The following is a 15134-nucleotide window of genomic DNA, read 5'->3' on the forward strand; positions in this document are numbered from 1 at the left end:
CCGGAATGGAATGAGGGTTATGAAGATCAGGAAAGGCCTCTCTAAGGAGTGAGGTTTAACCTGAGACATGGAGGAGGAACACAAGTAGAACATCTCAACCCCATTCTTTCCTCCATATCACCCACCAGCCTCCAGCATTCTCCTCCAGGATTCTTGTGCCAACTTTGCCCATAGCTATGGCTCTTCGTGGGCCCTGCAGCTGCCATTCCCACTTATCTTGCTTCTTAGCCCTTCTACCCAGGGGTGTTTCCCTATCACCCTTCTCCATTTCCCCCTTCATGCAAGCCTCTTACCCAGGACCCTGCCCCGCTCATTCTCTCGAGGGCATCTTGGAAATTCCCCTTTCCCCCTTGCCCAGAATAATTTCAGGCTTAGCCCAGAACCCCCAGTTTTCCCAGCACCAAATATTAATCACAGTTCAGGCTAAAACTGCCGTGCTCAAGTTCCTCCAGATTCCAGGCACGGTGGGGCACGGACATGACGAGAGAACTCTGGGACTTGTCAGCTTCCGGCTACCCAAGAAAGGCAGGGCAAGAACAAGGCCTGTGGGAACTCGAAGAACCTGGACACCTCTTCCAAATTAAGGTGCAGACCAAACCCTCTCCCAAAGTGTGAGGAGTTTTCATTTCAGTGGGCGGCTTTCCTTCCAGCCTTCCCACAAAGGACATCCTGGGGGAATGGGAGCTGTTGATCCCAGGGTGGCGGCATACCAGAGCACTCTGTCCCTGAACTCACTTCTCCCTTTTCTTAACCCTGCTGTGCCTGGGGAAGCTTAGAAGCACCTGGCAGGTGGTGATCCCTGCATCCACCTGCTGCAGTGGAAGCCAATAGGAGCGAAGCTAATGGTGCTAGAGCAGGGACTGAGCCTTTGCCAAGAGAAAAACACATGCAGACTCTGTTAGTCTTGAACACACTTTCTCTTCCAGAGGATTCCTCCCAGGGAACTCCCAGAGGAGGAGGAAGTGCCAACGTCGTCCAAGGTCCCTGTTAAAGAAAAACTCTAATGGGAGAGCAAAAAGAACCTTTGGCAAAGACAGCTCTACACCTGAAAGCCGCAGGCATCGTAACAATGATAATAGCAACAACAAATGCTTATATGGCGCCTACTATGTGAGAGACACTGCTCCAAATGCTTTATGGACTTGAACACATTTAATCTTATGTCCGGTAGAACCTGCTTCACTGTGGCTCTTTACAGGTGCCAGGTCCTGTTGCTAATCTGGTATTTCGATAGTATCATTTTAACTTCCAGAACCTGTCATCATCATATCACTCATTGATTCAACAGATTGAGCACCCACTATATCTTACACACTATGCTATGGTCTGGGAATGCAAAATGACAACAATTTCATCCCCTGAAGAGCTGAGGATCTCATGGGAAAGACAGGCAAACAAAGAGGATAATCCATTACAGTGGGATAAGTGCTTTGAAAAGGGGAAATAAAGCATGCTGTGGAACACAGTAGAGAGACAGTAATGCAAACCAAGTTGTGTGGGGGCAGGGGATATCAGGGAAGGCTTCTAGGTAGAGGTGACACCTTGGCTGAGTCTTCGAGGATTCATGGAAAAGGACAGGCACACTGGATGGAGCCCTAGAGATGGTCAATGATGGCACATTGTGGGAAACACATGTTGGTCAATATGGGCAGTGTTTGAAAGCGGGGTGGGGAGGAGGCGGCAGGAAGCCATGAGAAAAGCTGACAAGACTCTCAGAGTTGTGCTAGAGGAACCTCATTGTGCCAGTCCACAGCTGTTCTTTAAGCTCAGCCAATGCCACAGTAAAGTAGAGGCCCACTGTTCTCACCCAGCCATGTCCACATTTCAAATTCATCAGCAAATAAATGATTGCTATTATTTGAAGCCGCTGTTGTGGGATGGTTTGCTTTTAGCAACAAATTATCAAACAACCACTTTAGAGGTGAGGGCAGCAAGGAGGGCTAAGTGGAAATGACAAGCATCAACACTGGTGCCAATATCTTGATCCTTCTGGCCCTTATGTTTGGTTAGAAGCAAACATTGTTTGGCTAACATCTGGAAGTCATTTATAACCAGCATATGATTCTAGATGGTGCTAGTAGGTCTTTAGGCTCCAAATATAGAACATATCCCTCAGAATCTGGAGATAAGAGTAGAAGTGGGTTGGTATGCTGGTATCTTGAAGGTTACAGACTGGTAAACTGATGTCAACCTCAAGCGGGAGGGTTTCTGATAGCCGACCACAGGCCTTCATCCTTTCCCTTGTCTTAGCAATGACTTTTATCGATCACTCAGATGAAGTTTAGGGGGGCCATATTTATCAAAGTCAGTAAATACATGAAGCTTGGAAGGCGAGTGAGCATATGGAATGATAGGATGAGGATCCTAAAATATTTTGACAATCTGGAGCAATAAGCTTAATCGAACAAGATAAAATTTAGGAGGGATAAATATAAGACTCCGTGGTTGAATATGAAAAGAATCCTTCACAAGTATAGAAGGAAAGGGGTATGGCCCAGTCACAGGAGATATGAGACCCACATAAGAATTTAGGCTTTGGGGTTAGGTAGACATAGGTTTACATGTTAGGTATACCAGTTAGTAACTGTGACCCTTGGAAAATTATTCAAGCTTCTCTTAGACTTTCCCTGCAAGAATTAGAGATAATTCATATAAAGGACCTGGCAGTTTCTGGCAAAAGTAAGTGCTCAATAAGTGGCCAGTGAAAGATCTAAGTTGCTTGTAATAGTGCTGAGTCTCTACATAGCCCAGGAAAAATCTATCCAAAAGAACTTTCTCTAATGGCAGAAATGTTCTATAATCTGAACTCTCCAATATGTTGGCCTCTAGCCACAAATGGCTATTGAGTTCTTGGAATGTGCCTATTGCAACTAAGGACTGAGTTTTCCTTTTTTTTTTTTTAGACGGAGTCTTGCTCTGTCACCCAGGGTAGAGTTAGTGTCACATCTTGGCTCACTGCAACCTCCACCTCCCAGGTTCAAGTGATTCTTCTGCCTCAGCCTCCCGAGTAGCTAGAACTACAGGCGCACACCACCACACCCGGCTAATTTTTGTATTTTTAGTAGAGATGGGGTTTCACCATATTGGCCAGGCTGATCTGGAACTCCTGACCTCGTGATCCGCCCGCCTCAGCCTCCCAAAGTGCTGGGATTACAGGCGTGAGCTACTGTACCTAGCCCAGTTTTACATTTTAATTGTAATTAATTTAAATTTGGATGGCCACTTGTGGCTAGTAGGTTATTATATTGAACAGTGTGGGTTAAGATGATGTTAAGAAATGCTAAACTCTGAGACAGGAGGATTGCTTGAGCCCAGGAGTTTGAGGCCAGCCCAAGCAACACAGCAAGACCCATCCCTTAAAAGAAAAAAAAAAGCTGGGTGCAGTGGCTCACGCCTATAATCCCAGCACTTTGGGAGGCCAAGGCAGGCAGATCACGAGGTCAGGAGTTCGAGACCAGCCTGGCCAACACAGTGAAACCCCATCTCTACTAAAAATACAAAAATTACCTGGGCGCTGTGGCAGGTGCCTGTAATCCCAGCTACTCAGGAGGCTGATGCAGGAGAATCGCTTGAACCTGGGAGGCGGAGGTTGCAGTGAGCCAAGATCATGCCACTGCACTCCAGTCTGGGTGACAGAACTAGACTCTGCCTCAAAAAAAAAAAAAAAAAAAAGAAAGAAAGAAAAAAGAAAGAAAGAAAGAAAATACAAACTCTAAACCTAAGTAAGATCTGGAGCAGAGAAACAATTTTCACTTTTCTTTATAAACTTCTAAATGGGCTGACTTTTTATTGTAACGAAAGTGTACAATTTGATAAGCTTTGGCATATCCAGACATCCATAAAACCATCACCTCAATTAAACTGTGAACATACTCAGTAGCCCCAGCAGTTTCTCCTGCTCCATTTTAATCCTTTTCTCCTACCCTCTCACCCACATCCCCACTCGAACCCTGCTCAGGCAAGCACTAATCTGCTTTCCGAAAGTATAGACTAATTTGGGTTTTCTAGTATATTATGTAAATAGAATCATACAGTATGTAGTATTTTTTGTCCGGTTTCAACTGAACATAATTATCTTGAGATTTGTCCATGGTGTTGCATGTATGACCAGTTGATTTCTTTCTAATGCTTAGTAGTAGCCATTATATGGCTATGCCGCAATTTGTTTGCCCATTCTCCTTCTGATGGACATTTGAGCTACTTCCAGTTTATCAGCCCAGAATATGGTCTGTCTTGGTAAAGATTCTGTTTGCACTCAAAAAGGATGAACATTCTAATATTGTTAGGTAGAGTGTTCTATATATGTTAATTAGGTCAACTTGGTTGACAGTGTTATTTAAGTCTACTATATCCTTGCTAACTCTGCCTCCTTATTCTATGGATTATTGAGAAATGGGTATTGAAATCTTCTACCATAACTGGCCGGGCGTGGTGGCTCACGCCTGCAATCCCAGCACTTTTGGAGGCTGAGGCAGGCAGAACACTTGAGGTCAGGAGTTTGAGACCAGCCTGGCCAACATGGTGAAACCCCATCTCTACTAAAAATACTACTATTAGCTGGTAGTGGTGGCACATGCCTGTAATCTCAGCTACTCAGGAGGCTGAGGCAGGAGAATCGCTTGAACCCAGAAGGCAGAGGTTGCAGTGAGACAAGATTGCACCATTGCACTCCAGCCTGGGCAAAAGAGAAAGACTTTGTCTCAAATTAAAAAAAAAAAAAAGAAATCTTCTACCATAATTGTAAATTTTTCTATATCTCCTTGTAGTTCTGTGAAGTTTTATCTACTTTAAAGCTCTGTTATTAGGTGCATAAACACTTAAGACTGTTATGTCCTCTTGATAAATTTACCTCTTTATCATTATGAAATGACCTTCTTTATCCCTGGTAATATGCCTCTCTGAAATATGTGTGATAGAGATATAGATGAGATTTATACCTCTAGACAAATAGGTAGACATATGTAGATAGCCAGCTTTCTTTTGACCGTTATTAGTGTTACTGCACAAAAGTATCTTGCTGCTGGATGTGCTAGAAGCCAATATTATGACATTGAGTTTTTGAGAAAAGAAAAGCTTTATATTGCAAGTTGACTCACAAGAAAATAAGAGTGTCAAGCTCAAATCTGTCTCCCTGTGCTGGCTTCAAGACAATATTTATTTTAGGAAAAGTTCAGGGGGTAGATTCTGAGATCAGTAGGTGATTGGTGGAAGGAAAGGGAGGTCTGGAAAGTCCTTAGGCATGCGCAGTTATCTCTTCATGCTAGATCACAGGTCTCATGTGCAAATCAGGGGGAGTTAGTATGAAACATATGGTGGAAATTTAGGCTGTGATGTCAGCAAGCTCATTCTGTGCAAACTCCAGTAGGCCATCTTGGTTCCAAGTGATTTCAGCCAGTTTTTTTTTTCTTGATATCAGAAGCCAAGGGAGTTTCAGCGTTTCAGCAAGTTACTTCCTATCTGATATCCTGCCAGCTCAAGAGTTTCTGTTAGTTACTGGTTTCTTACTCTTTGGTGCACAGTTTCAGTTTCAGCTTTTCAGCAAGTTGTTTCTTTTCTTATCTGCTATCCTATAAGCCCAAAAATTTAGTCGTTGGTTTCTTTTACTCACTGAGGGACAGTTCATTAGCATAGTATATCTTTCTCCATTTTCTGCATTCTTTCACTGTTAACCTATTTGTGTTTTTAAAGTATGTCTCTCATATAGTTTGTTCTCATGTATTTTTTTTAAAAATTCAGTCTGATTATGTCTCCTTTTTAATGGTCATATTTAGGCCATTTGTATTTAATGTGATTATTGATATGGCTAGGTTTGGGGCTATCCTCTTGCTATTTGTTTTCTATTTGTACCATCTTTTTTAAATACCTTTGCTCTTTTTTCTGCCTTCTTTTGATTTCATTAAGTATTTTCATTATTCCATTTTATCTCCTTTGTTGACTTATTGTATATAACTTTGTTTTATTATATTAGTGGCAGTGGCTGCTTTAGGGTTTCAAATATACCATAGGCTTTTAATTCACCACAGTCTGCCTTCAAATCATACTGTATATTTCATGTAAGGTATAAGAGCCTTATGATAGTGTACTTCCATTTCTTCACTCCCAGCTTTTATGCTATTATTTTCATACATTTTACCTATACCTATTTTATAAATTCCAAAGTACATTATTTTTTTAAAATAATTATCTTTTAAAGATATTTTTAAAATCTTACACATTTACCCATGTAGTACCATTTCCAGTGCCCTTTATTTCTTTGTGTATATTCAGAATTCCATCTGATATCATTTTCTTCCTGCTTAAAGGACATTAACATTTCTTGTAGTGCAGGTCTGCTGGCAATGCATTTTTTCAACTTTTATATGCCTGAAAAGCCTTTATTTCATCTTTATTTTTCAGAGATAATTTCACTGGGTATAGAATTTTAGGCCGGCAGGTTTTTTTGTTTTGTTTTGTTTTGTTTTCAGTACAGTAGGTCCTCAATGGCATCAGTAGGTTCTTGGAAACTTTAAACAAAACAATGTATAATAAAAGCATTTTTTTCTCATCAACATTGTAATGAAAAAATGTCGAAGGAAACAATGTTATTCAAGGGTCTGCTGTACATCATTTTGCTAAAAGTTGCCATTTTCAAGAACCTATCTACAATGTTAAGTGAGGACTTACTGTACTTTAAAGATACTGCTTCGCCATCTTCTTATTTGCATTACTTCCAATGAGAAATTTGCTATCATTTTTATCTTTCTTCCTCTCCCCATGGATGTCTCTTTTATATAGTTGCTTTTAAGATATGTCTGGTTATGATTTGCTTGGTGTCATTTTCTTACCAAGACTATGTTTCATATAGGATTATGCCACTCCTATTTTCCTGATGTTAATCTCCAAAATCATGGTGGATAATCAGGTAGGATTGACCTAACTGAGTCATAAATAATAGTAAAAAAAGGAATATTTTTAACTCAGGATTTTAAAAGGACTTGTGTGACTAAATCCACCCAACCCAAAGAGAACTACATACACTTTATTTAGCAGTTAACTTGGCCTGTTAGGAATTCTCAAGAGTAAAATTTTGGCTGCCTGTTCTAATTATTTCCTCTGTGGCCATCTTAAAACATGGTACCAAAATTATTTGACATTCTTCTCACTGAGACATGACATCTATATCTCCTGCCCTCGAATCTGGGTACTGTGACCACTTAACTGATAGAATGCAGCAGAACCAAGTTTTTTGGTCCAGACATTAAGACTCCATCAGTTTCTCATTTTCTCTCTCAGGCTGTTTGTTCTTGGAACCCAGCCATAAATGATCCCAAACATCCTGGAGATAGACTCACATGGGAAGGAGGTTCACAGCCCACTGCTCTGGCAGAGCTCCCAGAGAGCCAGCCTCAGCCATATGAATGAGATATCTTGAAAGTGGATCTGGCAGTCCTCATTGAGCTGTTTCAGCTAAAATTATATGGAACAGAAATGATCTATCTGTACTGAGCCCTGCCCAGATTGTATATTTGTCAGCAAAATAAATGATTGTTGTTGTTTTAGGTCTCTAAGGTTTCAGATGATTAGTGACACAGAACTGTCTCAAGTAAGTAACTTCTGCTGTGATCCAGGGTTGTTTCCTCTTTTCTAACTTCTAATCTTCTATTTGACCCAAGGGGTTCCATTCGCTTTTTCTTCTGCATTGACACAGTCCTGTCCTAGTAGGACTCACATTGCTATTCATAGAAAGTAGTTGTGCTTCCACTCTGCATATGTTCAAAGTGAATTGTGTGTGTGTGTGTGTGTGTGTGTGTGTGTGTGTGTGTGACAGAGTTTCACTCTGTTGCCCAGGCTGGAGTGCAGTGGCACAGTCTCGACTCACTTCAACCTCCGCCTCCCAGGTTCAAGTGATTCTCATGCCTCAGCCCCTCGAGTAGCTGGGATTACAGGGGGCCGTCACTATGCCTGGTTAATTTTTTGTGTGTTTTTAGTAGAGACAGGGTTTCGCCATATTGGTTAGGCTGATCTCGAATGCCTGGCCTCATGTGATCTGCCCACCTTAGCCTCCTAAAGTGCCGGGATTACAGGTGTGAGCCACCACGCCAGGCCCAAAGCATTCTGATTCCCTCCATTATCCTCTGCAGAATGCTGTTTACCTGCTCTATGTGTTAACCATTTTCTCTTGCTGCTCTTCTAAGCTACATACTTGGGTTTGGCATATTCTCTGCCTAAGCAATGTTCTATTAATATTTACTGGCTGCAATCTGTGCTCATAATTGCCGTTCAAACTTACACTTAGTATAGGAGTCTTTATTGAAAACTTCCAATTGTGCATTGCTTGAATCAGTTAGAGTTCAATCAGGAGATGGAAACCGCAACAGTTTTTTAAATATGTGCAAATAGGTACAAAGATACTAACTAGATAACTATATCAGCCAGGGATCTTCAGAAAAACAGAACCAGCATCTCTTACTACATATAAAAAGATTTATTTCAAGAAATTAACTGATACAACCATGGGGGCTAGCAAGCCTGAAACCTGTAGGGCAGATTGGCAGGCTGGAAACTGTCAGACAAGAGCTAATTTGCAGTCTTGAGAATTTCTTCTTCCTCCAGGAATCCTCAGTTTTTGCTCTTCAGGTCATTCAACTGATTGAATGAGGCCCGCCCACCCTATTGAGGGCCATCTCCTTTACTTAAAGTCAATTTAGTGTAGCTCTGCAACATACCTTCACAACAATACCTGATTAGTGCTTAATTAAATAACTAGGTACTACAGCCAAGCCAAACTGATATATAAAACTAACAACCACAGTAACTAAAAAAAGTTAAAAGAGAACTCTAAAATATCATAAAGGTTGCAACTGCTGAGAGCCAAGAGGCAAAGAGAAAAGGTTAAAATTATTAAAAATTAGAAACTTAGTAGAGAAGCCCCAAGGAACTGAAACTCAGATCTGTAAGAGGCATTGCTTGGCCAGTGCTTGTTGTCTTAGTCCACAGGGAGGGATCCAGGGGATTAGGATCCAAATCTCTGCAGAAGAGACACTGGCTGGCTATTGCTGGTGTCCCCAAGGGACACATGCTGAAGCTGATTCTGCAAGTTAGAAAAACTGAAAACTAGATTTAGCTGCTGCTACAAGGGAAAAAAAGTTATGATGAAGGAGCTTCTCTGGGGTAACACTCACAGGAACCACAAGCAGACGGGAAACCCTCAGGAAGCATATAGGAAGGAGAAAACCCCTTTTTCTGCCTCCAGCTTTGAAGTCTCCAGCTAGTGCCCCTATTGGCAGAGCCAACTGGCAATGCAGAAATGTGGTTTTTAGGGTCCAGTCTCTAGGATCGCAAAGCAGACTATAGAAGGTTGGGTTTAGAACTGAGAGGCAATAACTGATACAGTCCACCCCTTTGGCTATTTAGCATCCATTACACTGCTCCACAAAAATTTGAACTTTTATACAACCACAAAACAATTCATTTCCTCCCAACAAAATGCAACTATTCAGCATATAAAACAGGCAAGCATCACCTTCTCCCCAAATTCAGGATTATAGTCTCAAGTCATTGTATCTGTTTGAATTACTTCTCAAATTCAGTCACAGTCCCATCTGAATATGTTTTCTAAAAACCAAATTGCAAAGTTAACTTCCAACAAAACCTGTATAAAATGATATGAATAAGAAGAAAGAATAAAATAATTAATATATACAAATACACACAGTAAGCAACTAACTAGTCATGAGGCCATAATTATATTTATAACTTCCTTCTTCCACTGCCTATTTTATGTTTCCTTTGCCTTCATCCAGCACCTCACACGGTTGGGGTTTTTTATGTGGTGGGGTAATCCATCTGGCCTGAAGGGTCTGAATCATCAGTGGTTATGCCTTTAGCCAGGGGCTGGAGAAGTGGTCATCTTCCGTTAACTTTTACTATTGGACTTGAAAATCCTAAAAGGCACCCCAGAAAATCCCCCTGGGTTCCAGATATTGTCCTCTTTGGGCCCATTGAGTGGCAGCAATCCAATTTCACTTTGGTAATCAGTCGCCCCAGTCATAGAGTAACCTTCTTCTTAGCCTGTTGGTTTGGCATCATGAGGATCCCCAAATGGCCAAATGGTAGTCTCATCTTCCAAACCAATGGGACATTGATGTATTTCCTGGTAGAGACATTTGTTCCTTAGGAACCAAGACTCCAAACCAACAGAGTTCAAAGGCACAGGGATGAAAAGCAAAAATTCTGTGAGTAGGCTACGAGATGTGAGAGTGTGAAGAGCTAGTTCCCCTTCCACCACTGATTCCCAGACCTGTGTAGTCTGGCTATGGGAAATATGGAAACATATAGTTGGTTCTGTGATTCAAAGTATAATCTACATCCTGTAATGTAAAACCCCATCCTTTCAGACTGTAATCTCCCAACTGGTACCATAACTGAATCTTCAGTAGACCATCAAATCTTTCTATTAAGCCATCTGCTTCTGGGGATTAGCATATGTGGTTGTACCAGTTAATTCTATGGGCATAAACCCATTGCTGCAGTTCTTTTGAAATTACTTTCTTGATCAGAAGAAATGTTGTATGCAGTACACCATATTTTGTAGTCACAGCTGCCAGAAGATTTTTGGACAGGAAAGCAAATCTGTACTCAGAATTCATATCTCCTGCACTAAGGAAACATTTTTCCTTCCTTCCATGATGGAAGGGTTGCACTGTAATCAATCTGCCCCTGGGGGCTGGCTGGGCCTTTTAGGGAGTTGTACCATAACAGAGGCTTAGTTTAGTTGGCAAGCTAGGCATTCAGCAGTGTTGGTATTCAAAAACGCCTTGACTAGGGTAAGTCCATGTTGTTAAATCCATGCATAGTCCTCATCCCTGACATTATGGCCACTTTATGCTCAGGGCCATTGAGCAAGCACAAGAATAGCTGGAGAAAGATATTAACTGAAATCCACAGGATGCGTCATTTGTCCACCTTCAATCAAGAGATTCTAAGTCTGGAACTGGCCTAGGTCTGGAAATAGAATGAAAGGCAGCTCAAGTTTTTGGTCACCAAACTTTTTTTTTTTTTTTTTTTTTTTTTTTTTTTGAGACGGAGTCTTGCTCTGTCACCCAGGCTGGAGTGCAGTGGCAAGATCTCGGCTCACTACAGGCTCCACTTCCTGCGTTCTCGCCATTCTCCTGCCTCAGCCTCCTGAGTAGCTGGGACTACAGGTTCCTGCCACCACACCTGGCTAATTTTTTTGTATTTTTAGTAGAGGTGTGGGGTCACCAAACTTTTTATATAGCTCAGATGACATTTTAGTAGCTGGCCATCTTTTTCATTCCTAGATGCACCGTGATCAATTCGCCTCACTAAAAATCTCTAGGTTTCAAAACAGTTTGATTATCACTATGCCCTTTCTGTTTTTTATGCTATTTGTCTTAGTCTATTTTGCATTTCTATACAGGAATACCTGAGGCTGGAAACTTTATAAAGAAAAGAGGTTTATTTTGGCTCGCAGTTCTGCAGACTGTGCAAGAAGCATTGCACTGGCATCTGCTTCTGGTGAGGGCTCCAGGAAGAATCCAATCATGGTGGAAAGCAAAGGGGGCATGTTACATGGTGAGATAGGAAGCAAGAGAGATGCCATGCTCTTTTAAACAACTAGCTCTCATGTGAACAAATAGAGTGAGAACTCACTCATTACTCTGAGGAGGGCACCAAGCCATTCATGAAGGATCTGTCCTCCTGACCCAAACACTTCCCAGTAGGCCCCACCTCCAACTCCAGCATTGGGGATCACATTTCAGCATGAGATTTGGAGGGGACAGGCATCCAAACTATGTCAGTATTTGCAGTCCCCTTGTCTCTAATGGTTAAATTATAGCATTTGGCCTCTGCTATATGGGAGTCTCATCATTTCTATTAAAATCAGAGATTCAACTCAATGGAGGTGTCTTTCACCATCATACCTGGCTTATAGAAGACAGCCACCACAGAGCTTTTCAGAGATGCAAGTGCTACCTTCTTCAATGTGTTTCTTAATGTCTTTATGAAAGGATTGTCCTCTAGGCATTCTGGGGGATGGATGTGAGGCTGGTAGATGTAGAGATTTCATGTGATAAAGTCACTCCATCATTCCTTCCTCCTTAAGTCTTGGATGCCTTCCTCTACATTGTGTCAGGGAAGTTCTGACATTCCAGCCTTATTGAACATATGCCACCATTGAGTCCAAGGTTTAGTCAGCCAACCAAGAAATTTTAGAGCCACTTCCAGTTGCAAGAGCTAGCTCACTAAACCCAGAATGTCTCATAAATAACCCCAATAAATTCAATCCAATCCAGTGCTATATTCTATCCTCCTTGGTCTAACACCCTTAGAATCTATTCTCACACATATTTCCCAAGATTCTGCCAGTATTTATTAGTAAAGTCTTGCACTTCTTTTAGTGTATAAACTATTCTGAGTCGGACTTTGTCCATGCCCTCCAACCCCCAAAGAAGGGTGAGATCCGACCCTAATGGTGAGACGAGTGGCAATAAAGAGAGGTTGGGATGGGTCTTGAGAAGAAGGAGAATTCATTCCCTTGAAGGAAACTGCCCCAAGTGAAGTTGTTATAAGGTTTTTCACAAACGTGGTTGGGATGGTTGATTCCACACCTGGTGGTGATTGCTGAGCTGCAACATGCAATCTACTGATGAATCTGGGGAAGTTCCTGTCAGACTCATTATAAATGAAGGACAGTATCTTGCAAGTCATTTAATGGAAATTTGTCCTTATCATTATCCTGGGCCCAACCCCACCTCCCAGCCACTATATTTCTTGTTTGAAGCAGGTCTCATCTAATGCACCCAGGCTGCTACAGTGCCATCTAGTGCCAATTGCACAACCCGCCTTATACTTTACATGCTACTTACAGTAGATCAAGAGGGCAGATTCACCTTTTCTGGTGATTTTCCTAAAACTAGATAGATGCCCAGAGGTTGGTATGGTACTTTTTCAGTCTACAATGGTGCAGCATAAAATCATCTTTTGAAGTCCCTACCAGAACTGTGGGCTGGGCAGAGAAATATTCTACCCAGTTGGCCAACAGAGTCTTCCCTTGAAGCTGAGCTAAAGTGAAGACCTGCAGGAAAAGCCAGTGGAGGTCAGGCCCACAGCATCTTCTGAAGTTCATGCCCACCCACCCCACACCAAGTACAACTAACAGTACAGACTAAAAAGCCTATCACATGTGGAGATCTCACATAGGGATGTGGAAATCATGCATTATTATCCCTTCCTTTCAGATGAGAGCAGTCTTAAGATAATGAACCAGCTTGGGTTTACACAGATAGCAAATAGCAGAGACAGGTATTCCAGCCCAGGTCTGCTGCCTAGGAATGCTGTATCTACCACTCCTCACAGCTCCTAGGTGAAGCAGTGGGGGCAACGCCCATGGGGGCTGCTTTGAGGGACATCATGATCAACATACACAAAGACTGTTTGCCAAGAACAGAGAGCAGCTTTGCTCTCTCCCCCTAAACAAGACCTGCTTTTGAGTTCATGGGGAGTAGTACAAGTTTGTTTCCAGAACCTTCTGCCTTCCTTCTCTGTCATACAGAATCCTCATGCACCCTCTTCACTCATGATGCCCCACCCAGGCTGTCCTTTCCTGGCCAGCATCTCTAGCCCCTGCAGCCTCTTCACTACATCTGTGTCTCACCTTCTTTGATGCACCACAAGGGGTCCTTATTGTCCACAGACCAAATGGGCTGGGAGCCTTTTCTTAGGACTCCTGCTAAGACTTGTGTCAACTGCAGGCACACATACATAGCAACAAGCCCCTCTAAGGTGGATGCTTTGTCCTCATGGCAACACTTTCTACACTACCCTCTGTGAGTTTAACCTACCACGAGTTTTCTTGTACCTGGAAGTCTTAGGGGCTCCTCACCCTCCCACTTCACTCCATTTACTCTGTCTCAGTGCCAGATCTCTGCTCACCTAGTTTTTTCCTGCCTCACCCCACCATGCGTGCACATGCGCGCGCACACACACACACACACACACGCACACACACAATTCCCTTCATACCTCTCCCTAATTTTCTGAATTCTATCCTTCCTTCAAGGCCACAGTCACTCTACATGCACGGTTAATTCTACTCTCAGAGCTTCACATCACATCAGTCAATATCTTTTGTTTGGTATGGTTTGTTTTTTGTTGTTGTTTGTTTTTGTTTAGATGGAGTCTCACCCTGTTTCTCAGGCTGGAGTGCAGTAGTGCAATCTTGGCTCACCGCAACCTCCGCCTTCAGGGTTCAAATGATTTTCGTGCCTCAGCCACCAGAGTAGCTGGGATTACAGGCATATGTCACCACACCTGGCTAATTTTTGTATTTTTGGTAGAGACAGGGTTTCGCCATGTTGGCCAGGCTGGTCTTGAACTCCTGGCCTCAAGTGATCTGCCTGCCTCAGCCTCCCAAAGTGTTGGGATTACAGGCATGAGCCGCCACACCTGGCCTATATCAATTTTTATGGCACCAAATTAGGAACCAAAAGCACTACATAATGAATGTGTTTCTTTACTGTTTTAAATATGCTTTCTGCTCCATTTTTTAACATCATAGTTCATCTCTTTAATAGAAAAAAAGTTTACCATCACCTTAGAAATTATAGTTAAATCAATTCCCATAACTTCTTTCTATATATTTGCTTCTATATATAGTTACATCATTTCAATGTTTCTTTTTGCCTTCCTCCTACAAATATAAATTGCACACCATTTCTTTGTCATACACAGTGCTAAGACCTGGGAATTCAGTGACAAATAAAATAAACATGGTCCCTGCTTTTGTGGGGTTCATACTCTAAGAGAAGACAAATGTAACACAACTAAACACATAAATATATAGCTACAATTTGTGATTAGTGGTCTGAGATAAGGGTGCCAAAAAAACAAAGGAACCTTATTTTCAGATTTTGAGACCAGAGAACATCTGAAGAGGTGATATAAGTAAGCTGAGATGTAATGAGAAAGAAGGAGCCAGGAAAAGAAAGGGTTGAGGGAAGAGAGTTCCAGGTTGAGGGAACAACATGAGTGAAGGCCCTGAGAGAAGAAGGAGCTTAGCATGTGCACAGCAAGAACTGATCAGTGGCTATATGACTATAGCATGGTGAGTAGAGGATAGTGTGGCTGGGCTG

The 15134-nt window shown here is 42.1% G+C and overlaps 1 protein-coding gene across 4 annotated transcripts in view; it reads right to left on the reverse strand.

Moving 5' to 3' along the window:
* IL19 (interleukin 19) overlaps positions 1-15134 on the reverse strand; it is a 73030-nt gene that overhangs the window by 20852 nt on the left and 37044 nt on the right. Inside the window, exon 5 of one of the 4 annotated variants that reach the window (XR_010150787.1) lies at positions 8449-10983. The exons of the other annotated variants lie outside the window; for them this stretch is intronic. The gene's annotated coding sequence lies outside the window, so the exon portion shown is untranslated. Of the gene's footprint in view, positions 1-8448; positions 10984-15134 lie in introns of those variants that run through there. 4 annotated transcript variants of the gene reach the window in all.

Source organism: Pan troglodytes, chromosome 1 (genome assembly GCF_028858775.2).
Source record: "Pan troglodytes isolate AG18354 chromosome 1, NHGRI_mPanTro3-v2.0_pri, whole genome shotgun sequence".
Lineage (NCBI taxonomy): Eukaryota > Metazoa > Chordata > Mammalia > Primates > Hominidae > Pan > Pan troglodytes.